This window comes from Vulpes vulpes, chromosome 12 (genome assembly GCF_048418805.1).
Source record: "Vulpes vulpes isolate BD-2025 chromosome 12, VulVul3, whole genome shotgun sequence".
Taxonomy (NCBI): domain Eukaryota; kingdom Metazoa; phylum Chordata; class Mammalia; order Carnivora; family Canidae; genus Vulpes; species Vulpes vulpes.
In genome coordinates, this window is record NC_132791.1 from 97,968,205 (window position 1) to 97,994,511 (window position 26,307).

Consider the following 26,307-nt stretch of genomic DNA (forward strand, 5'->3'; position numbering starts at 1 on the left):
CTTTTTTTTTTTTTTTTTAAAGATACATAGGACAAAGTCTGGGAGGGTCCTGGTGCAGGATCTTCTGTCCTTCTGGAGTTGGGGGTGGGGTACACCACCCTCCACCAATGTGGTAGCTCCCCAAACCCCATCTTGCCTGGATTTTTGCAGAGGCTTCATAATGTAGGCATGATCAGTCATTAATTCCACTTTCAGCCATTCTCCCTTCTTAAGAGGATGGAGAATGGGGCTGAAAATTCTGAGTTTCCAATCATGGCTTGGTCTTTCCAGTGACAGGCTCTCTCTCGTCCAGGAGCCGTTCACGACCCCACCTTGAAGAGCCTCATCAGAGAGAGACACTACTACTACCCAGGAGGTTACATGGATTTCAGGAGCCCTATGTCAGTAGCTGAAGTCAATGACCAACAATTAGAACAAGAGATGTTCCTAGTGTTCTTATCACTTAGGAAATTACAAAGGTTTTAGGAGGTTCCTTGACCGCAGCAGGGGACAGACCAAGATATATGGTTTTCTGTTATCTCACAGTATCTATTTGATATCTCGAGGTCAGGGACCTTGTCTTCTGTCATCATACTGCCAGCGTAGCGTAGCTCCTGGCCTATAGTGGGTGCTCAATAAAAGTTTGTGGAGTGAATGAAATAATTAGTCATACCACCAGTTAGGACATGGTGTCCCAGTTAGGACATCACTCACCATTTCATGAATGCAGGTAGTTCATGTAATAAAGCTATTAAGGCTGATGAGCAAACATCAGGTTGTCCAGGAATACCATTGTAAATGATCCAAAAGAATTTGCTCATCAGATTACTTCGATAACTCATAGGATAAGAACTCCCCACAGTCCTTGTGAGGACCTTATTATATTGCCTTTGGAATCTGTGAGGGCCCCGGGAGAAAGTTGTATGTGGCACAACAGTGATGGGGTGATAGAGCTCCTCCCTCAGCCCTTGATGTTTTGTTCCTGGGGCTCAACAGATAGTTGTTGTCCTTCCTAATGGGGAACTGAGGTTCTCTACCTCCCGGATGGGCATCTAGAAAGTGGTGGAACTGCCTGCCTTTGTTTAAAAAGAATGAAAATGTTCTGACCGCCTTTCACCAAGTAGGAGTAATGAAAATGCGTATCTCATGTCCCTTTTCACTTTCATTCTGTGATGCCCAAACCTGCATTTTGAAATTAAACCTCATGCCCTTTGTGCAAAATCTAGTGCATCATCATGGGAATCCCACTCCTCCAGCACTAAACCCTTCTGAGTTTCCAAGGTAATGCAAGTCCTAGTTTCAGCCTCTGTTTCCCAAAGCACGCCCTGTGATAGGTGACAGGGTCTGGAGGGGGATTTTTACACCTTGGCACCAGCCACAGGCTGGCTGAAATTACACTCATAACGGTTGAGCCCTGCTTTCAATGGTTTTTGTTTGTTTGCTTGCTTTTTAAAGTTTTTTAGGATCTTCGTTAGTACAGGGCCCCAGTCAGGACTGCCCTGACCAAGCACACTAAATCCCTCTAACGTTTGAGGAGACCGGTTCCTTGGGCTTCTCACGCAAATCCATCCAGCTGCCTTCAGCGATGACCTGGACCCCAGGCGAGGCAGCCCAGAGCCAGGGGGACCCTATCCCAGGACAGAGGGTTCCCATTCACCTTTCTCTTCATTTGCATTCTGAAATGGATCACCCAGGTGATTCCAGACCATATAAGAAGACAAGCTCATCTTGTGAGGAAAAAAGTAAGAGAGAGGAGGAGAGAGAGGAACCTCTAGTCAGTTATTTAGCTATTTTTTTCTTTCTTTCTTTTTTATTTAGCTATTTCTTAAAATTATATGATCATGAATATTAAACAGATCTCCAGGGTAATAAGATTCTCTTGATATGACTCAGATTTTAAATAAGAGAGCATGATTTCAAAAGAAATATGTGAAAAATAAAATGAATGAAGTAAAATAACTGAAACATGGATTCTGGAAAACACCTCTGGACTTCAGGTGGATCCATTCACACGGTAGATGAACCAGCTCTGAGCCCCTACCTCTGAGCCCTTCCTATGGCACCTCTTCCTAGGGACACCTTGTCTCTCGGGTTCTAGGTTAACATGTCGGGGCTGGAAAGTGCAAATGTCACCTGAGCCCTTGGATTAAAGACGGCCTAAAATAACAAAGAATAATTGTCAAGATAGACGTAAGCAGCGTGGCTTTGCTTCACCACTGTACTCTTGAGAAAGCAATCATCTCTTCATTTCACGTTTCCTTTAAACCAGACAACTTCTTAGTATTTTCCCTGCTGTTTCTGACTGTGATGATTCAGAGGGCAGATGGCATGCTCACCTCTGTTCAGTCCTTAAAACACGTCCTTCCAGCTGACCTCCGGCTCCAGCCCTCTTAGTCCTCACCTCGAAGTTTCTTCAAAGAGTATCCGAAGACAGCGGTCTCCACCTGTCTCTTCATCTTGAGTCCCACTCACTGTGGTGGTTGTCCTGCCATCACGAAGGTAACTGTTGACCTGGGAATGACAAGTGTCCTCTCCCCGCTTCCTCCAACATGAGCTGCTAATCCCATTGACCTCACTCTCTCATGTCCAGCTGCTTCTGCTCTTCTAAATCCTCTTTGCCCTATGCTTTTATCCCCTAGCAATCTTTTAAAGTGTTGGTTGCTATTGCCTCGGCTTCTGTCATCAGGTGCCTTCGTGATGGACAAGCTTGTCTGGGCCGATGCATCCCTCTGCTGGCTTCTAGCTCCTGTATCCCAGAGCTTTGCCTGTATTTCTACCTAATGTGTCACCTAAGTGTGTCGAAAGCACTATAAAGCCCTTTAGACTCAAACTAATTCTTTAATTGACCCCTGAGCCTATCCTCCTCCCCTCATATTCTCTCTTTCTGTTAATTATATCATCTTGTATCTGATTTTCTGAGTTAGAATGCTAAAAATCATCTGGAACTCCATTCTTTTCCTTGTCCCTTCCCTGTAAATCCACTTGGGCATTATATCCTATGGTTTCTGCTTCCTGATTAGCTCCCTGCATCACCATCATCACTGTTGCCAACTACTTAGGCTTAGGCCCAAATGGCCTGTGCTCTGGGCCCCTAAAACCGACTCCTAACTGACCCTGGCTGCCATTTTCTTCTGCATCCAAACTATCCTAAAAGCTGATGCTAGGATCAGAAAGGGAAACGGAGGGAGGGACAGAGGAAGGGAGAATAGGGAAAGGACTGACTGAATGAATCAATGAATCATGTTATTCCTTTAGTTAAAATCCTATAATGGTTCCCCATTGCCTGGCCAGTAAATCCCAAACTCCTTATATTGGCATAAGGACCCTTTTCAGGCCAGCCCTACCTTGCCTATTTGACTCTACTTCTCCTCACTGTGAGACACCACATTCACATAACTCTTATTACATATGTTGCTATAATGGTTCTATTTTATTATTAGTTGTTAATATCTTGCTGTGCCTTATTTGTAAACTATACCGTATGGTAGGTATGTACCTATAGGAAAAGACATAGTACACCTGGGGTTTGGGATTAGGCAGTTTCAGGCATCCACTGGGGCTTTGAAACAGATCCCCCCACTGCTGAATACTGCAAACAGTCTCCCTTGGCATCCAGCTCAACTGCTGAAAAAAAGGATCATGTTTTATTCAGTTTTATGTCTCAATTTCTTTGAAACCTGATACTATCCACTGAAAGAAACCAACCTCAAAGTAGGTTAGTAAATGCTTTATTCATTGTCTTACTGAGGACGATAGTCCAGGAGGCAGTCTTTCAGATTGCTCCGCTGCTCTGAAGCTTGTTCGCTGCAAGGAGAAGGGGCACCTGCTTGCAATAGGTGCTGCAAGTGCTTGTGCATCACAAATATAATTTGTTAGGGTTGTAAAAAGTAAGGCTTACTGATTTACACATAGATCTGAGAAAGACCCTAAACACAGTATATTTCTGTTATATCTGATTGTTTAAAAATGTTGCTTGCCTGCATCTGCTGAACGGGTTTCCAGTTCTTCCTGGTTTTGATTCCTCCTTGAGTCAGTTCCAGGAGGCCGTAACCTTCTGTAAACAGTCACCTCCTACAGCTTTAATGTACAGTACAATCCTCAGTATAATAAATGCTTAATATGTGAAGTTTGGGGGCTTTTCAGCTCTTCTATCTAGTGGGGCATTGAGGGTCTGAGTTTGCTGAGGGAGGATTTACAAAATACAAGCACCTGAATGTGAAAAGTAGCTTGTACTTAAACAAGAAAAAGTCACATTTTCTCATTTTTAAAAACAGTATGATAGAAAACTGTGAGGTAGCACGAGAGAACATTGCCTCGTTGCAGCTCTCTGTCCTTTACCCTTTTAATTGTGGAAGTGGAAGAGGCAAACCCATGGTGGATTTTCCCAAGAATTCCAGCAAAGGCAAAGAACATGAATGCTGGGTCTATTTTGAAGGACCACGGAGTTACCTCAGTTGCAGGACTATGATCACATTTTAGGGAAGGAATGCCAGCAGGATAAGGAATCTTCTCTAGCATGTGGTCCCTATGAGTCTGGAAAGAAAGCTGGGGGATGGTCACCCCCAAAAATGTTCCAGGATTGGTGTCCAAACTTCTGCTAAGATATTGGAGGAAAGAAGGCAGGTAGGTTTTTTTTTTTTTTTTTTTTTTTTTTTTTTAAGGCAGGTAGGTTTTTTGCCTCAGTCCCGGAATGCACTGGGAGGAGGCCGAGCTCTTTGAAGTGAGTACAGGTGCAGGGAGAGTGGAGGGAGCAGTGCCGGCCAGCACTCACAAGCCCGATTGTACAGGGTTCAGAGTCTTGGGTACTCCCCCAACTCTCCTTAAACAGAAAACGCAGAGAAGCCTGCCATCTACCTCTCAGCTCTGTAGCTATTATTCCAGAAGCTTTTCTGGGGTAGAAAAAAATCAAGACCTCAGTTTTCCAAATGTTTTTCCCCTGGGAAAGGGGGTCACCACCTCCCAGCAGAAGGGAGTGTGCAACCTTTGTTCATCCACTGCCTGCAGACTCCTTGGATCTCTGCTTCTCACGTTTGCCCACTTGGGGCGAAGTTTTATTTTATACTTTTAAGTTTTTCTTTTAGTTCCAGTTAGTTAATATACAGTGCTGTTAGTTCCAGGTGTACAATATAGTGATTCAGCAATTTGTACATCACCTGGTGCTTGTCACAAGTGTCCTCCGTAATCCCCGTTGTCTATTTCATCCATCGCCCACCCACCTCCGGGGACCAGCAGTTCTCTAGACCTAAGAGTCTGTTTCTTGGTTTCTCTCTCTTTTGTCCTTTGCTAGTGTGTTTTGTTTCTTAAATTCCACAAATGAGTAAATTCATATGGTATTTGTTGTTCTCTGACTTATTTTTGCTCAGCATCACATTCTCTAGTTCTGTCCATGTCTTTGCAAATGGCAAGATTTCATTCTTTTTTAGGGCTGGGCAACATTCCATTGTGCATCTATTACCACATCTTCTTTAATGGAGGGACATTTGGGCTGTTCCTGTATGTTGACCATCGTAAATAATGGTGCTATAAACACAGGAGTGCATGTATCCCTTTGAATTAGTGTTTTTATATTCGCTGGGTAAATACCTAGTCGTGCAATTGCTGGGTCATAGGGTCGCTCTATTCTTAACTTTTTAAGGAAGAACCCCATACTGTTTCCCACAGTGGCTGCACCAGTTGGCATTCCCACCAACAGCGCAAGAGAGTTCCTTTTTCTCCACATCCTCTCCAACCCCGGTTGTTTCTTATCATTGATTTTAGCCATTCTGAAGGGGTACGGTGATATCTCATTGCAGTTTTGATTTCACTGTGTTATTTTATCAGCCTCTTTGATGACCTTTCGTGGGCAGAAGCAGAATTAGGTTTTGTTCTTAGCAGGTATCAGCCTTCCAGCAACACTCTCCATGTTCATGGCCTCTGTTCTCTTCTGCTAACCTGGTCTGTCTTTCAGAAGTGACCTATGACCTGAACACGTTTGTCAAGTGAATCTCTAGGAGAGGCTGCTACAATTTGTTTGACAGAACATCAGATATGAAGAACTATTAAGTATTGTGACGTTGTTCACAGGCCACTGCCATGTCATTTGAATTACTTTTATGTTGTTCATAGGAAACATTGCAGTCCTGACTATCTGTAAGGAAAACCAAACAGATATTAGATAGTTGCCTGGGAAGTTATTTTACATTCTTTATGAGAGGGCTGAGGTTCTAGTTCTGGGCCAGTGTCAGAGTTTTGCACTACAGATGTGTGGTAATATCCATGGAATTAAATTAGGTTTGCTAAGCAATTGACCTAATCTGGGATGGTCCAATCCATTAGCGTTCTTTTATTTATTTGAGAGAGAGAAAGAGATAGCAAGAGAGAGCATGAGCAAGGATGGGGGAGAGGGAGAAGCAGACTCCCTGCTGAGTAGGGAGCCCAACATGGGTCTCCATACCAGGACCCTGAGATCATGACCTGAGCTGAAGGCAGATGCTTAAGCAACTGAGCCACCCAGGTGCACCCAAACCATTAGGCAGCGGCAGTGGCAGCTGCTGCTTCTGCTTCTGCTGCTTCTTCTGCTTCTGCTTCTTCTTCTCCATTTAACTCACCTAAGGCCCCATATGACTATCTAGACACTTAGTGTTGCTTGGCTTATTTATGGTAGCTTGGTTTTTAAAATGTATGGCTAAATCAATACAAATCCATCTCTACCACTGAGATCAAGGTAGAAATGCTCTACAGTTTTATGGAAGTTGTTTCCACACAACAATCTCATATATTCTATAAGAATATACATAGAGAACAACAGGACTACATGACATAAATGTCATGGTAACACGTTCCCAGTTATGAGATGTGTTTCCTTTCTTCTCCTTTTGTATTAGGGTTGAAGTGTCAGCAGAACAGAAGACACCTATTCAGGGCCATGGTTTAGTTACTGTTCTTTGATCTGGTCACAGGTGAGTTACTGTGCTGTACACTAATGTCAAAATCAACTTGTGTTAAATGAGCTGGATACAGGTTGCCACGTGCTTTTTGAATAGGTTTTTGTCAATCTACTATTTCCAACATTTAAAAGAGGGATTATTTTAAAAAATAAAACAGCAGAAATATTTACCGTAATAATTCCAAATTCATAAGTAAAATAAGCTGTGTTTAGTATCATAATCAAGATTCTTGGTTAAATGTTTATTTCCAACTTACTGATCGTAAGTTCAGACTGCTTTATAAACACCTAAAAGATTCCATTTACTTCTATTTCACATGGACTACCAAAGTCCTTTGAAACTGAAATTGAATACATCCCACATCCAGGGAAGTTTGGGGAAATAAAATGCCGTGCTATTGCCAAGAGTCAGAGCCGTTTGCTTTCAGTCAGGGTTAACAGAGACCAATTAAACTGGGATTGGAAAGAAAAAGACATTCTCTGGAGTCAAACCTTTTTTTTTTTTTTTTAAAGATTTTATTGATTTATCCATGAGAGACACAGAGAGAGGCACAGACAAAGGGAGAAGGAGATGCAGGACTCGATCCCAGGACCCTGGGATCACGCCCTGAGCCAAAGGCAGATAGATGCTCAACCACTGAGCCACCCAGGCACATATGGAGTCATATCTTTTTGTTGACATCATTGCTGTATTTGAAGTGAATTTTCTAAACATTAGACACTGGTGAATCAATGAGTACTACTGAGCGACAAATGTGTGTGTGGCCTTCAGCACATGGACTGGGGTACTCTTGCCTTCTACTCTTCCCTGCTCTCTCTTCCTCCAGCCATCACCTGGGATTGAAATGAAACTATGCAAATACTGGAAGAAAACATCGGTGAACTGTATAAGCTAGAGAAAGACTTTCTAACTCTGGTTCAAAAATCTAGAAGCAGTAAAGGAAAAATCATTAAATTTGACTATGTTAAAAAAAAAAAAAAAAAGCATGCAGAAACTACCAGAAGCAAAGTCAGTAAACAGATGAGAAGCTAGAAGAAAATATTTGCAACTTATGTCACAGAGGACTAACGCTACTATATAAAGAGCACTTAAGAACCAAGAAGAAAAAGATGAAACAATTTTAAAAATGAACAAAAGTTGTAAACAGTTCACAGGAAGAAACTGAAAAGAGGTAGTGCTTTTTTTTCTTTTTTTTTTTGTTTAAGAGAGAGAGAGCAGGAACATGCATTGCACTCGAGTGAGGGTTGGGGAGCAGAGGGAGAGGGGGAGAGAATCTTTAGCCCCATACAGAGCTCCATCTCATAACCCTGAGATCATGATGCTTAACCAGCTGAGGCACCCAGGCGCCCCAAGGCAATGCTTTTAAACATATGAAAAGATGTTCAGCCTCACTCATAATAAAGCAAATGGTAATTAAAACTACATGAGAGGGGATCCTTGGGTGGCTCCGCGGTTTGGCACCTGCCTTTGGCCCAGGGCGTGATCCTGGAGTCCTGGGATCGAGTCCCATATCAGGCTCCCAGCTTGCTTCTGCCTCTGCCTGTGTCTCTGCCTCTCTTTCTCTCTCTGATATACATAAATAAAATCTTTAAAAATAAATAAATGAAAAAATAAAACTACATGAGATAACATTTCTCCCCTATCAGATTGGTAAAAATCCAAAAATGTCCAAGTATCTCTGTTAGTAGGGCTGTGAAGAAGCCCTCAGATATAGCTGATGAGAGGACAAAATGATATAATCTCTATGGAAATGAATGGACGAAAACTAACAAAAATATGTGTATTTGTCCTTTGACCTTACAATCCCATTTCTAGGCATCTAGAGATCTGGATTAACAGATATTTCTTCATTAATACAAAACAGTATTTCCACTAATATCTTGCTACTGGAAGTGTGGTCTGTCGAACAGCAGCCTTAGCTACCTGGGAGCTTGTTAGAAGTGCTGTATCTCAGGACCTACTGAATCAAATCCGCATTTTAACAATACCCTAGATCGTTTACACGTGTGTTAAAGTTTGAGAAACACAGCACTAGGTTATTCGTGGCATTATTTACAGTGACGTAAGATTGGAAACAACCCAAACGGCCATTAGTGAGTGGCACACGATGGAATATGATATAGCCATGAAAAGGAATAAGGATGGTCTCTGCAGCAAATACAGAGATCTCCAAAGTTTATTGTTAAGGCAAAAAAGCAAATTGCCGACTATTGATCGATAAAAGATGGATGGGTGGGTGGGTAGTAGAACAGCAGCCTTTTGATAAGCACACACAAGTACATGTTTGCAAAAGGGTAGGCTGGAAAGATCAACCTGAAGCTATGAAAACTGGGTTGAAAAGGATTGGAGAGGATAAGGGTAGAGTGATACCTCTGGGTACTCCTTTATGTTTCCTGCTCCAAAGATAAAACAGTCACAACTGGGAGAGGGATGATGGGGTTTGCTACGGGCATGTGGTGGAGAGAGAGGTCAGGGATGCTGTTGACCGCTCTACAGTGTCAGAGCACAACCCAGAATTATTCAGCTCACATGTTAATAGTGTCCATGTTGAGAACCCTGGCCCAGGGTAAGAATGGAGGAAGCACAGAACAGTCTGAGGTTTCCAAAATTGAATTCATTTTTATTAAAAAAAATTTTTTTAAAGTTATTTATTAGAGAGAGCGAGAGAGCACAAGTAGGCAGAGGGCAGGGAGAGGGAGAAGCCTGCCCCTGAGCGGAGGCCCCCCGGCCAGGGGACCAGCACCCAGCAGAAGGCAGACACTCAACCCTCTGGGCCACCCAGGCACCCCTGAACTCATTGTTAAAAGGTGACTCGCACTTCCCCCTCCTCCAGTCACCTGAGCCCTGTCCCCGCTCCAGGATGGCAAATGTGGATCTCCTGTGCTGTGCGGTTGCTCACTTAAAATCTCTGCCCCGGGGCGCCCCGGCGGCTCTGCGGGTTAGGGGCCCACTCTGGGTCCTCACTCGTGACCATGAGTCACGACCGCAGGGTTCCGACTCGGAGCCTGGCCCTGCGGGGCGCCTGGGGTGGGGCAAGCAGGCGGCAAGTTCTCTCTCCCCCGCAAAAAAAAAAAAATTTGTGTCCTGCACTGTACAGCTGTGGCCCCGTACCAGGGGCTGGCACTTCTCTGGCGGCTGGGACAGGGCCGCGCACCGCTGCCCTCGCCGCAGGCCTCGGGGAGGGTCACGCCCTCCTGATTCACCTCCCTGGGGGCCCGCGGGCAAGGCCAACCAGCCGGGCCCAGAACCCGCGGCCCCGTGGCAGACGAAGTGCGCTGGCGACGTGTCCCGCACGCACCTGGCCTCCGCCCCTCGGGCACGCACCTGGCCCCACCCCGCCCCGCACGCACCTGGCCTCCGCCCCGCACGCACCTGGCCCCCGCCCCGCCCCGCACACACCTGGCCTCCGCTCCGCGGGCACCCACCTGGCCCTTACCCCGACCAGCAACGCACTTGGCCGCCGGCCCCCCCACCCCCCGCTCCGCACGCACCTGGTCCCGCCCCGCACGCCCCTGGCCCCTGCCCCGACCAGCAACGCACCTGGCCCTTGCCCCGCACGCACCTGGCCCCTACCCCGACCAGCAACGCACCTGGTCCTCGCCCCCGCACGCACCTGGCCCCGCCCCACACGCACCTGGCCCTCGCCCCGCCCCGCACGCATCTGGCCCTCGCCCCGCCCCGCACGCACCTGGCCCCTGCCCCGACCAGCAACGCACCTGGCCCCGCCCCGCACGCACCTGGCCCTCACCGGGATCAGCAACGCACCTGGCCCCGCCCCGCCCCGCACGCACCTGGCCCCTGCCCCGACCAGCAACGCACCTGGCCCCTGCCCCGACCAGCAACGCACCTGGCCCCGCCCCGCCCCGCACGCACCTGGCCCTCACCGGGATCAGCAACGCACCTGGCCCTCGCCCCGCCCCGCATGCACCTGGCCCTCACCGGGATCATTAGCGCACCTGGCCCTCGCCCCGCCCCGCACGCACCTGGCCCCCGCCCCCACCAGCAACGCACCTGGCCCCGCCCCGCCGCAGCTCGGCGACTACGCTGCCCTGGGCTCGCCCCGCCCCGCCCCGCCCCGCCGGCGCCCGAGGCCCGAGCCGGAGGCCGCAGCCTCCGCCTTCCCTACCGACCGCGGCGCCCACCCACGGAGGTACGTGTCTGTGCGGGACCGCCCCGGCGGGCACCGAGGGGTCCGTCCTGGGCTCCGGGCTGGGAAAGCGTCCACGCGGGTCCGTCCTCGGCTGCGGGGCCGGGCAAGCGTCCACGCGGGTCCGGGCTCTGCTCGGGGCGGGCCAGCTCGGCAGGCGGGGCGGAGTCACCGGGGGCGGAGTCACCTGGGGCGGAGTCACCTGGGCGGGGCCTGCGGGGGGCGGGGGCTGGGGCGTGGCCCAGGGCGGGCGCGCGGGGAGGCGGGGCGGTGCCCGAGCCCTGGCTACGCTGGGGGCGAGCGGCCGTTTGCTTGGGGCTCGGGTTCCGTGGCGGAGTCCGGCGGCGGCAGTGGCGCGGGTGGTGAGTGGGGCTGGGCGATGGGGACGGCGCCGAGCCACAGGTGACCTCGCCAGACCTCGCGGGGGGACGCGGCGGCCTCGGCCCGCGGGGTGGGGGCCGGAGAGGGGCCGGGGTGGGTCTGATTCCTGCGCCCCCCCGACCCCCCGTGGACTTTGCAGGTCATCGTGGGCCTGCAGAGATCCTCGTGAGCATCATCCCAGGTCCTGTTAGTTCTGTGTTTTTTATTAGATTCCCTTCAGGGAAAATGTTGCAAGACGTGGTGTCTTCAGGGCTAAGAGGACATGGGAGAGGTTTTAATCATACTTGGGACTTGTGTGCAACATGAAACTGGCACCTAACTTACTTTTTCCCCTCTTTCTCCCCATGAAGCCCAGTTTGGTTACTTTTTCCCCTTTTTCTCCCCATGAAGCCCAGTTTTAGGTTACTTTTTCCCCTTTTTCTCCCCATGAAGCCCAGTTTTAGGTTACTTTTTCCCCTCTTTCTCCCCATGAAGCCCAGTTTTAGGTTACTTTTTCCCCTTTTTCTCCCCATGAAACCCAGTTTTAGGAAAGGGAAGTATGGGAAATTAATAGTCACATGCTGCCGGGAATGGATACGGGGATGCTGGTGGGAACTGGGTCAGTGTCCACAGTTCTGCCTCCTAGGCCTGACGGCAGGAATGGGACCGGCGGAGGCGGCCGGCTTCCCCCCTGTATGGTTTAGGACCCATGTGTGAGATGAGAGGAGATGAGAGGGCAAAGGCGACCTTTGGATCCAAAGGCACTGTGGTTCACAGGAGTGAAGCTGTTATCAGTATTACAGGGGTGTGACTCAGTATTTCATGACTCCTTGGGAGTGATTGTATCCTTTCCTGTAAGTCATCACAGAGAAGGGATACAATATTAGTCAACTTGGCCACATAAACTATTTAAAATTACACGAAACCAGTTCCAATCTAACGCATTTTATTACAAGTCAGCGTATTAGGTATAGTTAGCTCCATCTATAATGGTGAAATTAGAATGAGTGGAATCACCATTCTTTCCTGTCTGTATCCTAAGGGCATCCTCTATCACACCAGGTGTTTGTTTTAAGATCTGGAGAAAGACCACACACACCTTACATTTCCAAGCTTTGCTGACCTGAGACCAGGCCTACACATCAGAAGAAAGGAAATAGTGTATAATTCTACCCATTTGTTGAATATCCACTGCTTGCCTGACATTAGTATATTTAATCCTCACAGTAAACCTGTAAACAGAAGGAATCATCTCCTGTTTGCAGATTGGAGAACTGCTGTTCAGAAAAGTAAAACACACAAGTACGCACAGTACACCAGAAAACAAAGGTAGGGACAAAGCAGAAGCCCAAGTCTCCATTCAGCCAATCTTTAAATGGTTATTTTTTGTAGGAAATTAAGGCATCCTTAATCCAAGGAGGCAAGAAGCACAAATTGTGGCACTTTAAAAAATTAACACTTGATCCGTTGACTCCAATCAATTGTGAATATTAATTGCTCAAAGTTACTGACGGTGCAACAGGGAAAAATATGGTGCTAGGAGAGATTTGTTAGACTTGTTTTGAACACACACTCGTACATGAAATTGTTCATTAAGAAAATTTTACCCAGTTTTTACGTTCGTGAGTATTGTTTTTATTTTTTAAAGGTACACTGTTACTGAAGCAGTAAATAATTTTGAAATATATAATGTATTTTGCATGTGCATGTATGTGTTGTGTGCCAAGGACATTTTTGGGCATCTTATATAAGCTCAAAGTGGTAGGCACTTGGAAAGCCAGAGTCAGGTGTTGAGTTTGCAGTGTGATCTGTGAAATATGCATCCTTGTTATTGGCGTGTTTATCGAATGGATAAGAAATCTTGCACTTCCTTAAAACAAAATAGAAATCCCACACTATAAAAATCTCACTTGATTGTTTATAATTTTCTTTGATATTTGGGATATTGTGGTGAGTGGTAAACTATTTAAAGTTGAGTTTATTTTTCTTTGTTTTTTTTTAGGATTAAGATCCCTTTGATCTTTTTATAATTATTAGGAATTTGTATATCATTACAAAGTGATCATGAAAATTGTTTCATGATTATGTATTAGTGGTATGTAATGAGTGAATTATTATTTTCAAATCCACATTTCAGGACGAGAAGGATTTTAATAAGTAGCATTCAGTGAGTGCTTAGGCATTTATTTCACAGTCAAGAGAGGAACAGGATAGTAGCCGAAGAAATAGCTTTTAAACATTAAAATATTATTTTGCTCTATTCACAAAAGTAGTTAGTAAATTTGTGAACATTTGTATTTAGTTCTTTTCTCTCATAAGACCCTGCTAAAAATGACAAAGAGCTTTGAAAGCATTAAAAGCAAAGGACAGGGCAGCCCGGGTGGCTCAGTGGTTTAGCACCTGCCTTCGGCCCAGGGCCTGATCCTGGAGTCCCGGGGTCGAGTCCCAAGTCAGGCTCCCTGCATGGAGCCTGTGTCTCTGCCTCTCTCTCTATCTCTCTGTGTCTCTCATGAATAAATAAATAAAATCTTAAAACAAAACAAAACAAAAACAAAGGACAAGGGAAATGAGAGAGGGAACAAACAGCTAAGAGAGGTCAGAGCACCAGGAGATCAGGTCTCTCCCATACAGGGTCTGATGCCCAAACTCAGGGACCCCTAGGCCCTAGAGCTGACGAGGGGGTTACAGATCCAGTAGAAGTTCCCCACCCCTACCCGGCATGCTTCCAGAACACCCCAGCAGCCAGAGCAGGGGGTTCCTCCATTTGCTGGACAACAGGAACAAAAACCGACTGATCCCTTGATGACACTGCGTCAGCCCCCAGCTGACCCCCCCCCCCCCATGTAAACAATTTCCAACATTATTTTGTGTTTTCCTCTGAAATGTAACCGATACCCCAGGATCGCCAGGCCTGTCTAAGAGGCCTCTGTACGAAACAGATGTAGGTGAAATAAAGCCAACACCAGCCACAGCCACAGAGAAGACTCCAGAGAAAGAGAGATGGTGTCAGGAGCAGAAGACAACTCGGTGAAACCGTCATGCTGTTCTCCAAGGAACTGCAACAGAAGGCTCTACAGAAGAAACAGCAGAGAACAAGGAGAAGTCCTTGGAAACTAAAAAGATAATGACTGAAATTAGAAAAAAATCAGTAGAATGTTAGAAGATAAGGTCATGAACATCTTATCTTCCAAGAGATGGAACAAGATGTCATCATGATGGAAAATGCAAGAGAGGGCAGATCAGAGCAGCACTTTCTACCTCTGCAGTAAGCAGCCTTGCCCATCCCAAAGTACCACACAAAGACCTTTTTCTTTTTTTTTTTTAAAGATTTTATTTATTTATTCATGAGAGACACAGAGGAAGAGGCAGAGACACAGGCAGAGGGAGAAGCAGGCTCCATGCAGGGAGCCTGATGCGGGACTCGATCCCGGGTCCCCGGGGTCACACCCTGAGCCGAAGGCAGCCGCTCCACCGCTGAGCCCCCCTGGTGTCCCCAAGTACCTTCTCCTGTGTGTGCCATGACATGAAGACGCTCAGGCAGTAGCTGCTGAGATCAGGCCAAGAGTCCTGGTACCTGACTAACAGGGGGTACAGGAAAGGAGAACAGAATCAGTCTGGAGGGAACTGACAAGCGCCTTGAAAATTTTCCCCAGAGAGGAGGGACGGCTTGGGTTGCAGATGGGAAGGTCCCACCACGTACACAGCAAAATAAATAAACCGGGCCCGTCTTCAGGACGCATTGTGACACCTTAGAGGATCCGGGAAGGAAGACCTTGGGGTCCCACACAAAGGAGGTCGCCGGCACAGAGGTCTCTCAGGGAGGAGGGCTGCGTGGCGTGCCCTCAAGCCAGGTGCCTGGGAGGAAAGAGAAGGCTGAAAGGGTTGCGCCCGATGAAGGCCCGATGGACGCCCGATGGACGCCTCCAGGTGCAGTCTTGCGGGAGGAAAGTCAGGTGTATGCAAACTTGATGGGCCCGTCCGTCTCGGTTACAGCAGGTGTAGTAAGGACTTGAGAGGAAACCTGGCACAGGCTTTGCCCGGGTGTGGTCCAGACAGCAGCACCCAGGCCCACGTACTCCTCGGAGATTCAGATTTTGTGCTTTACACGCTTCTCCATTAAGAGAAACCAGGAGAGGGGCAGACACCTCATGTCTTTGGACTGGAAAAAAAAAATCAAGATAGATTGCTAAGAACTAGGATGTTGGCGGTCAGCTTGTCAAGATAAAGTGACCAATGGAAACAGACCCCCCACTGGCCCAGTTATGGCAGTTTGAGCACCAGGAAGAAAACTGAGATCAGGGACACTGGGTGGCTCAGCGGTTGAGCATCTGCCTTCCGCTCAGCGCGTGATCCTGGCGTCCCGGGATCAAGTCCCACGACGACGGGCTCCCTGCATGAGGCCTGCTTCTCCTTCCGCCTGTGTCTCTGCCCCCCTATCTGCATCTCTCATGAATAAATAAATATTTAAAAAAAAGAAAAAACTGAGATCAGCCAATGCATTGTTTGTAAAAATCCCGGAGTCCATCCATAACTTCCAATGAGGCAGACAAAATGAGCTTTAAAAAGGCACAAAAGAATTTCACTAATGTTTCAGGAAATGTGCTGTGCGATGATCCATCTGTGATTGTCATGTAAACAGCTCCGTTATCCCAGGTTCCCAGGCTAAACAAGCGCAGTCTAAAGGCCTAAAAATTAAACTTAGAGCCAAGTTATACAACCCAGATGGAGGAAAACTCAAATAATAACTTCATTTTAAGGAAAGATACTTAGGTTATGAGGAACAAGTGTGGTGGTTTGGCAGAGGCCTTGTAAAATCCCAGCAAAGGGGAAGTGGAGCTCAGAACTCCCCCACCTACTGGAATGCGCTTGTCCAGCAGAAGAGTGAGTGCTGAGCTCACAGTGACCAAGAACCAGGCTCCTGGCGTGGGGAGGGGATGGTCCCTTAAAGTTGAGCCCCAGAGAACCATTAAAATGCACATCACTGTCACCTTAGGAAACGTCTAAGAAGATACGACAAAGATGAAATACATTAAGCCCATCGTGTTTGTGCTAGACTTTTTTTTTTTTAGATTTTATGTATTTTTGTGTGTGTGGGAGAGAGAAAGAGAGAGAGAGAGAGAGAGAGAGAGAGAATGAGAACAAGCAGAGGGAGGGGCAGAGGGAGAAACAAACTCCCCGCTGAGCAGGGAGCCCAGTGCAGACTCATCTCAGGACCCCCAAGCCAAAGGCAGGTGCTTAACCAACTGAGCCACCCAGGCGCCCCACCTTTGCACAGGTATAGAAATGAGTTTTGTAACCACAGCTTTGTGTATTTTTAAACCTGTTTGAAAGTCTTAGGTGGACTTACTGGATTTGTAGGTCTTGATTTATAAGGGTTACGAAGGCCTAAATGTTTACTAAGGTTTGCTTTAAAAATTTTTAAGTTTGCTTTAAAAGATGTCAAAAGCATTTTAAAAATCTGATATATTAAAACATAACCAGTAAATATTTGAGAACAGTAATTTCTTTGCTGTGTGAACAATGTGCTTTGAGAATTTTTTTTTTTTTTTTTTTTAACTAGACTGCCGAAGAACGGACTATTAAAGTATTTTAGTGGGGAATGTTGTTCCCTGTCTGAAAATTCGTTTTGAAGGTGAAAGCCCTGCACTCACCAGCGGGTTGAGACTGTGGGTGAGGGGAAGGGGACTGATGATTCTGCGTATCTGAGTAATGAAGCAGTGGAAGGATCTGACTGATGTATAGAACATTCCGGGGAAGGTTGGCATTGCCACATAGAAAACTAAAGAAATGAGGGGAAAAAGCAATATTAACATAAGGAAAAACACTGTTAAGTAAAAGAAAGGAAGTGCAAACCCTGCCCCCTAAAAATAATACAGGCGTGTTGTAGAAAATGTGAAAGTGCAGAAAAATAGAAAAAAACATAAAAATTACCATAAACTTTTGGTGTACAATATTTTCTTCCCATTTCTCTGTCTTTAAATTATGCTTGTGTGTACTTTCCTTCCTAGTTTACATGGGTAACATTTAAAAGTTACAGTATTAGATCTTTTTTCTTTTTTTTTCTTTTTTAAAAAAAAATACTTATTTGTTCATGAGAGACATAGAGAGACAGAGACACAGGCAGAGGGAAGAGCAGGCTCCATGCAGGGAGCCCGATGTGGGACTCGATCCCGGGACTCCAGGATCATGTCCTGAGCCAAAGGCAGATGCTCAACCGCTGAGCCACCCAGGTGCCCCTAGATCTTTTTTTTTCAACTTAATTTTGTGCAGCCTGTGACATTAGTATGACTTAAAAAAAAATAATACCTCTATTACTGGGGTGCCTGGGTGGCTCAATCTGTTAAGTGCCTGCCTTCGGCTCAGGTCACAATTCCAGGGTCCTGGGATCTAGCCCCATGTTGGGCCTCTGCTCAGCGGGGAGTCTGCATCTCCCTGTCCCTCTGCTGCTCCCCTTGCTTCTGCTCTCTCTCTCTGTCTGGGTCAAATACATAAAATCTTACAAAAAACAAAACAAAACAAAACATTGCCATCAGCACAGGAAGTTGTAGTGGAGGGGTTGGTATAGGATCACACATGCCCCCTATTGTACAGAACAGCAGACCCTTGTTTCCAATCCAGTTATTCTGGACATATTAATATCCAATTTTCTCAGCACTATTTATTGAAAAGACTCTCTTTTCTCCACTGGATATCCTTCGCTCCCTTGTCAACTCTTAGTTGATTGTATATGCTCAGGTTTATTTCTGGATTCTTGATTCCGTTCCATTGGCCTATTGACATAGTACCATTTGCTAGTACCATACTGTTGATGACTGACTTTATAATATAGCTTGAAATCAGGAAATGTGATATCCCCTGCTTTGTTTTCCCTTGGGATTTCTTTGGCTATTCAGGGCCTTTTGTGGTTCTATATAAATTTTAGGAATTTTTTTTTTCTGCTTCTGTAAAAAATACCATTGGAATCTCGATAGGGATTGAATTAAATCTGTAGGGGATCCCTGGGTGGCTCAGCGGTTTGGCGCCTGCCTTTGGCCCAGGGCGCGATCCTGGAGTCCCGGGATCGAGTCCCATGTCAGGCTCCTGGTGTGGAGCCTGCTTCTCTCTCCTCCTGTGTCTCTGCCTGCCCCCCCCCCCCCCGTGTGTCTATCATAGGTAAATAAATAAATAAATCTTAAAAAAAAATTGTTGAATTAAATCTGTAGATGGTATTGGTAGTATTCACATTTTAACAGTATTAACTCTTCCAATCCATGAACATGGGATAGCTTTCCATTAATTTGAGTCTTCTTCACAATGTCTTTTGATTTTCAGCAGACATCTTTTGCCTCCTTAGTTAAATTTATTCCTAAGTATTTTTATCATGTTTAATACTATTATAAATGATACCTATTGTTATTTTTCAAGAAATTTTATTGATAGTGTATGTAAATGCTACTAATTCTTGTATGTTAATTTTCTGTTCTGCAACTTTAAGAAGTCATTGATGAGATCTAACAGTTTTTGGTTGAGTCCGTAGGATTTTTTATGCATATAAAATCATGTCTATGTATAGAGATAACTTCACTTTTTCCTTTCTAATTCTGATACCTTTTATTTCTTTTTCTTGCCTGATTGCTCTAGCTAGGACTTTGAGTACTTTGTTAAATAGGAGTGGTAAGAGTGAGCAGCCTTGTCTTATTCCTGATTTTAGAAGAAAAGCTTTTTATCCTTTCACCATTTGAGTATGAGGTTAGCTGTGGGCTTATCATATTTGGCCTTTGTTAGGTTGTGACATGTTCCTTCTATGCCTAACTTGTTAAGAGCTTTTTTCATAACGGGACATTAAATTTTGTTGAATACCTTTTCTGCGTCTCTTGAGATGATCATATCATTCTTTTCTTTCATTCTGTTAATGTGTTATATCATATTGATTGATGGATTTGCACATGTTGAACCATCCTTGCATCCCAGGGATAAAGCCCGATAAAGCCAGCCTGATCATGGTAAATGATCATTTTACTGTGCTGCTGAAATCAGTTTGCTAGTATTTTGTTGAGAATTATTACATCTGTATTTGTCAAGGATGTTGGTTTTCTGTAGTTTTCTTTCCTAAAGGTGCCTTTTTCTGGTTTTCTTATCAGGATGATGCTGGCCTATAAAATGAGTTTAGGAGTGTTCCCTTCTCTTTGAGTTTGAAAAGTATTGGCACTAATTCTTTTAAAGCTTGGTAAAATTCACCAGTGAAGCTTTATGTTTCTTTGCTTTTCTTTGTTGAGAGATTTCTGATTACTAATTCAAATCTCCTTACTAGTATTTGGTCTATTCAGATTTTTCTATTTCTTCCTGATTCAGGTTTGGTAAGTTTTATGTTTCTAAACTTCTTCCATTTCTGCTATATTGTCCAATTTATTGGTATATAGTTGCTCATGGTAACCTTTTATGATCCTTTGAAGTTCTGTGATAGCAGTTGGAATGTCATTTTTTATTTATATTTTTGTTGATTTGGGTCCTTTGTTTTTTCCCCTTTGGTTAGTCTAGCTAAGGGTTTGTCAATTTTGTTTTTTTTTCAAAGAACTGACTCTTAGTTTGGTTAATCTTTTCTGTTTTTCTTTTCTGTATTTCATTTATTTCTGCTCTAATCTTTATTGTTTCCTTTCTTCTGCTAACTTTGGACTCAGTTTCTTTTCTTTTTTTTGTTCCTCTGGCATAAAGTTAGATTATTTGGGATGTTTCTTCTCAACATAAGCATGTATTGCTATAAAGTACCTTCTTAGAACAACATTTGCTGCATCTAATAAGTTTTGGTATGTTATGTTTTCATTTTCATTTGTCTCAAGGAACTGTTTAATTTCTTCTTTGATCCATTGGTTGGTCAGGAGAGTGTTGTTTAATTTCCATGTATTTGTACATTTTCCAGTTTTCCTCTATTTATTGATTTCTAGTTTCCCACTAATATAGTTAGCAAAGATACTTGGTATGATTTCAGTCTTCTTGGATTTGTAAGACTTGTTTTGTGGCCTAACATACAGTCTGTCCTAGAATGTTCCATGTGCACTTGAGGAGAATGTGTACTCTGCTGTGGTTTTATATATGTCTGTTAGGTCCATTTGGTCTACAGTGCTGTTCATATCTACTGTTTCTCATGTTGATTTTCTGTGTGGATGATCCACCCATTGTTGAGAGTGGCCTATTAAAGTCTCCAATTATTATTGTATTGCTGTTTATTTTTCCGTTTAGCTCTATTAGTTGTGCTTAATATATGTAGGTGCTCTGATGTTGGATGCATAAATATTTATAATTATTATGTCTTCTTGATGTATTGATGCCTTTATCATTATGTAATGACCTCCCTTGTCTTTTTTTTCATTTGTAAAGTCTATTTTGTCTAATATAAGTATAGCTACCTCTGTCTTTTTTTTTTTTTTTTTTTTGTAATTCTTTGAAATGTTCCTTTCCATCCCTTTACTCTTAGCCTGTGTGTGTGTGTGTGTGTGTGTGTGTGTGTGTGTGTGTCTTTAAGGCTAAAGTGAGTTTCCTGTAGTGGGCATATTGTTGGATCCCACCCCCCCTTTTTTTAAATCCATTCAACTATTCAGTGTCTTTCATTTGGAGAATTTAGTTCATTTACATTCAAAGTAATTATGGATAGGTAAAGACTTACAACTGCCATTTTGTTAATTGTTTTCTAGTTGTTTTGTAGATCCATTGTTCCTTGTTTTTATCCTTTTATCCTACTGTCTTTTTTTGTGTTTTGGGGTCTTTTGATATCATTGTGCTTTTACTTCTTTCTCCTGTTCCTTTGTTTAGGTACTATAAGAGTTTCCTCTGTGGTTACAAGAATTACAGAAAATATCTTAAATTTATAAACCTATTTCAGACTGATAATAACTTCAATAGAATTCATATAGTTTATGCTTTTACTTCTTCCTCTCACATTATAGATTATTATTGCTGTTACTTACATTTTTTATGTTGTGTAACTAATAACAGATTATTATAGTTATTTTTTTGTTACATTAATTTTTTTTGTTATCTTTTTCTTTTTTTTTTTTTTTATGATAGTCACACAGAGAGAGAGAGGCAGAGACACAGGCAGAGGGAGAAGCAGGCTCCATGCACCAGGAGCCCGACGTGGGATTCGATCCCGGGTCTCCAGGATCGCGCCCTGGGCCAAAGGCAGGCGCTAAACCGCTGTGCCACCCAGGGATCCCTGTTATTATCTTTTAAACTAGGGTTATAAGTGAGTTATGTACCACTATTACCATGTTGTAGAATCTATGACTATATATTTATCATACCAGTGAGATTTATGCTACCTTTCTGTGTTTTTATGTTAGTGTTCTTTTACTTCTACTCAGAGAATTCCCTTTTGCATTTCTTGGAAGGCAGGTGTGGTGGCAATGAAATCCCTCAGCTTTTGTTTGTGTGGGAAAGGCTTTATCCCTTCTTTATTTCTGGAGGAGAACTTCACCAGGCATAGAATTCTTAGTTGACAGTTTTTGGGTTTTGGTTGTTGTTGTTATTATTGCTGTTTTTCAATATTTTGAATGGCGTCCCATCCTCTCTTGGCCTGAAAAGTTTTTGTTGAGAAATCTGTTTCTGGTCTTACTAGGTTCTCATAAATATGTAATTTCTCTCTTTTATTGCCACTCTTAAAATTCTTTCTTTGTCTTTATCTTTTGACAATTTAATTATGGTGTGTCTCGGTGCAGCCCTAGTCAGATTCAACCTATTTGGGGTCCTTTGGGCCTCATGGATGCATACATCCATTTCTCTCCCCAGGTTTTGGAAGTTTCCAGCCATTGTTGCTTTAAGTAAACTCTCCGTCCCTTTCTGTTTCTTTTCTCCCTCTGGAATTCTCATGGTGCAAATATTGCTCTTTTCATTGTGTCCAATAATTCCCATGGACTTTCTTCACTGTTTTTCATCTTGTTGCTCTAACAATAATTTCCAATGTTCTGTCCTCTAGACCAACGATTCTTTTTGTCTGCATGACCAAGTCTGCTTTTGTAACCGTTGAGTTCTTTGGTTCAGTTATTGTACTTTCAACTCTATGATTTCAATTTTTTAGGATTTTTTGATGGTTGTTATTTCCTTGCCAGACTTCTAATTTTGATCATGCATTGTTTTCCTGATTTTGATTAGTTGTATGTCTGCACTTTTTTTTTAGCTCACTAAACTACTTCAAGAGGATTATCCTGAGTTCTTTTTATGACAGTTCATAAATCTCCATTTCTTTGAGGTCTGCTTTTGGAACTATTTTAGTTTCCTTTGGTGGTCTCATATACCTGATTTTTCATGATCCTTGATTCCTTATGTTGGTATCTATGCATTTAACTAATGGGGTTCCTCTTCTAGACTTTACAGATTTGTTTTGGCCAGAGATAGTTCTTTACCAGTCAGCTCAGTTTGATTTCTGGTTACATCTGCTGCTAATGTTTTTGGGCAGGTGGGGTCTGCTATTATGGTCTATTTTGGGGTGAGGCAACTGTTAGAGCTCTGAAGATGGAGATGGTAAAGTGTGCCACTGGCTGAGCATGGTTAGATAGGACTACTGGCTTGGTTCCCTACCTAAGTGAGGCTATTGGATGGGCTCAGAGTTGCTTAAATTTTCTGGTCGGGCTTACTAGATGGTCAGGACTGAGTACCGTATTCAGTTGTGATTTGGGCTATGAATTAACTTCCCTGCCCTGGCAGGGCAGCAGGCCAGAACCCAGGGCCTATGCACAATTCATTGTTTGGGAGACTAAATCAGGCCGGAGTGTGCACTGAGTTCCATACTCAGGTGAGGACACAGGTTTTACTCTGCAGATGGGGAAAGCCACAGGCTGTGCTCTCTATCAAGTGCCTCCGTATGTAGGGATGTTGAATGGGCCACCGAGCTGCTCATGTGCTCTGGTTGGGTTCCCTGATTGGATGGGCTGAAGGCTGTGCTCAGTGATGAGTGGGGCAATGAATTAGATTCCCTCTTCCAGTGCAGTGACAAGAAGCAGCTCTAGACTTGGTAAGTCTCTTACCAAGTTGTCTTAACTCAAACTGATCTGCACCCCAAATTCCCTGCAGAACAGGACCACTGGCTTTGCTCTGTAACTTCTCAGCTCTGTTCTTCTCTTGGCTCAACATTTCTGGGCTGCGCAGCTCCCAGGGGCTGTCTCCAGCCCTTCTGGTCAGATGGGGCCAGAAGACTCTGTCCACAGCAGGTGGGGCTGTGGTTCAGCTCCTTTGCCTGGGTGGGAAAGGAGAAGGCTGCTCTCAGCTACTCTCAGTTTCCCAAATAGGCTGTCTGGTTGGGAGCGTCCTGGAGCTACCCTCAGTCCTCCGTGAGCTTACGCCTCTGCCTCTGTACCTGGTACTGGCTCTGCTGTGGGGCCAATCAGCTCTGCCTGCCTGCCTCTCAGCTTGAGCTCCACCGGGCCACACAGTGTCAACTCCACAGATTGTCACCAGGCCTTCTGGTCAGATGGGGCTGGAAAGCACTCTCCACAGCGGGTGGGGCTGTGACTCAGCATCTTGCCTGGGCGTGGGCAAACCGGGCTCTAGGACCAGGAAAACTCCTGGTTTGCGAATCTGAATCATGCAGATCTCCACCCCATGGTGTGCCCGGGTCAGAGTGTACCCCTGACTTAGCTCTACAGACAAAGCCTCTGGTGGGATTGCGCCCTGGACGCTGCAGGTATGACCTTGGTTGCCAAGATCCGTGTGCTGGTGGTTCCAAGCCCTGTGCTCTTCTCCGTCTCGGGTGCCCAGGGGTTGAGCCACGCAGATTCCCCGGCAGCCTCTAGCGCGAGGTCGGAGTAGGCACTCCTGCAAAGCAGGCCCAGTGCTGGGGGGGCTGTTGTCCCCTCCGGGTGCTCTCTTCCCACTGGAGAAACCAGAGGCTCGGGGAAGACCTCTCCACCCGGCTGCCCTGTCCTGGGGGAGCCGCCTCTCCCAGCCGTCCGATGCAGTCTGTTCTGGTCTCCGCGGGGCAGGGCTGCTTAGCATCACCCCACGTACCCCACGTTCGAGGAGAGTCTCAGTGCTGCCTTGTTCTTGATGTAGGTTCTTCTTCTGAGGGGGCGTGAAGCCAGGAGCGACCTGTGGGGTCATCTTGGTCTCTGCGTGGTATGTGCATCGGTGACTCTGGTTTTGTCTTTACTTAAATCCCTAGACGTGCAGTATTTGGTTCGGGCTATATGAATGATTTCATGACATTTTTTTCTTGCTTCCTTAATTTTGTATACAATTCTAAATTGCGCTCTGGAAATACCGGTGTACCGATTTGTAGCATCGTTTACACAGAATAGGAAGGAACTATCTTAGTCATTGTTGGCCAGGTGTCCAGTCGGCTCTCCACCTCTCCTTTTTGTTTTTGGAAGTCCGTGTTCAGAGAGTGATCTCCAGAGCCTTGCAGACCGGGGTTCCTGCCTCCCCTCTCCTCCTTGTGTAGCCTTGTGACCACAGGGACAAGATAAGAGAGCCAGGGCTCAGTTCCTTTGCTTGTCAAATGCCCATGTTCTCCACCAGCCTTAGAGAGGTTTAAGAGTCTTTAGGAAAAGTGCTAATGTAGGTCCCAGTGTACAGACTCAAAAAGGGATATTTATTATTTTTTTCTGAAGTTAAAACCTTTTAATATAGTTCTTAGTTATTGTTTCTGTTTGGGAAGTAAGGGAACCGCTTCTAATATTTTCTCATCAATGATGATAGCTGACAATTCTCGTCATATTAAGGAAATATCGGGAAGTGTCATTTTCCCATTTGTTTCAAGGATGTTTATTATGAGCGGGCAATCAGCATCTCATGATTAACACACTTTGTGCTCTAAGACTGCCCTGCTTATCTGTGATAAGCCTACGAAACATCACGGATTTCAGGTTTTCTTTTTTATTTAGCAATTTGTATAGGGTGGGGGTGTAATTTTACCTTTGATAACTATCAGTCATTTGCAACCGAGAAATAGAAGCTGTTAGACTTCACTGTGGGCTTTGAAGAGGGAGCCACGCTCGGGCTCTTGCTTCTGCGTTCGTGTGGACGATGGGTAGGCATTGGCGAGGGGAGGGGACATGGATTGTCTGGGACATCCTCTTCCTCATACAGGGAGCGGAAATCCAGTAACACACTCAGAGTCCCAGAGCCAGTCCCAGAGTCCCAGGGCCCAAACCTCGCCTCCCCCCGACTCCCGCCCCTTCCTCTGAGTGTCCTGGCTTGTTCTTCCCCGGGTCAGTATTTAAAACAAGAAGCCTGGAGCTACTCTATGTTGAGGAACTACTGATCTTTCAGCTTTCTTTTTTTTTTTTAATTTCTTTTAATCTTTCAACTTTCTTAATTTATTGAGAGGCTGTGCAGCCTGTCAGTGGGGGCGGAGCCACCTGGGGGCAAAGCCAGAGGTGCCCCTGTCCCCAGCAAGAGGAAGATTAGTGGTGGCCCACAGACACTTGTCTGAGTCTTGACCTTTGATGGTATGAGGAACGCTTGGGACTGTGCTCCTTGTCCTGCGGTAGCTCCTCTTACAAGTTCTTCATTGTTAGACCTGCTTTAACAGTCGTGTCTTCTAAAATTGGTAAGCAGGGAGCATTTGCTGATATAAAATCCAAATAAACAATATAACTTTGCATCAGTTTCGTGTAATGGCTCCTTTTGTGTGTGTGTTGGTGTACCCAAATCCCGAAGCTGTTTCTGGGTCATCAAAGAATCAGTTGTATTGAGAAGAATCTTAGTCATGCGCATGTTCTATCCTCGGGCACAGGGAGTCTGAGGGCCCAGGAGGCCCCGCGCCCAGCTTTTCTCTATAATGAACCGAGTTTGAAAACAAAAGGTCTAAACAAGGATGGTAAATAAAATTGATCAGATGTGTCCCTTATAGTATTATTTATCTGCAGCTCTTGTAACAAATTACCCCGAACTCGTGCGTTTACTCCCTCGGGCTTCTGGAGGCCA

At 45.1% G+C, this 26,307-nt stretch overlaps 1 protein-coding gene across 4 annotated transcripts in view; it reads left to right on the forward strand.

Annotated features, from left to right (window-relative positions):
• Positions 1-10,971: 10,971 nt before the first annotated feature.
• The window catches only part of SERPINB6 (serpin family B member 6), a 28,158-nt gene continuing 12,822 nt past the window's right edge, over positions 10,972-26,307 (forward strand). Inside the window, exon 1 of one of the 4 annotated variants that reach the window (XM_025982616.2) lies at positions 10,972-11,055. The gene's annotated coding sequence lies outside the window, so the exon portion shown is untranslated. Of the gene's footprint in view, positions 11,056-11,296; positions 11,415-12,644; positions 12,742-23,805; positions 24,065-26,307 lie in introns of those variants that run through there. The other 3 variants (XM_025982612.2, XM_072729227.1, XM_025982615.2) reach the window with 3 other exon arrangements.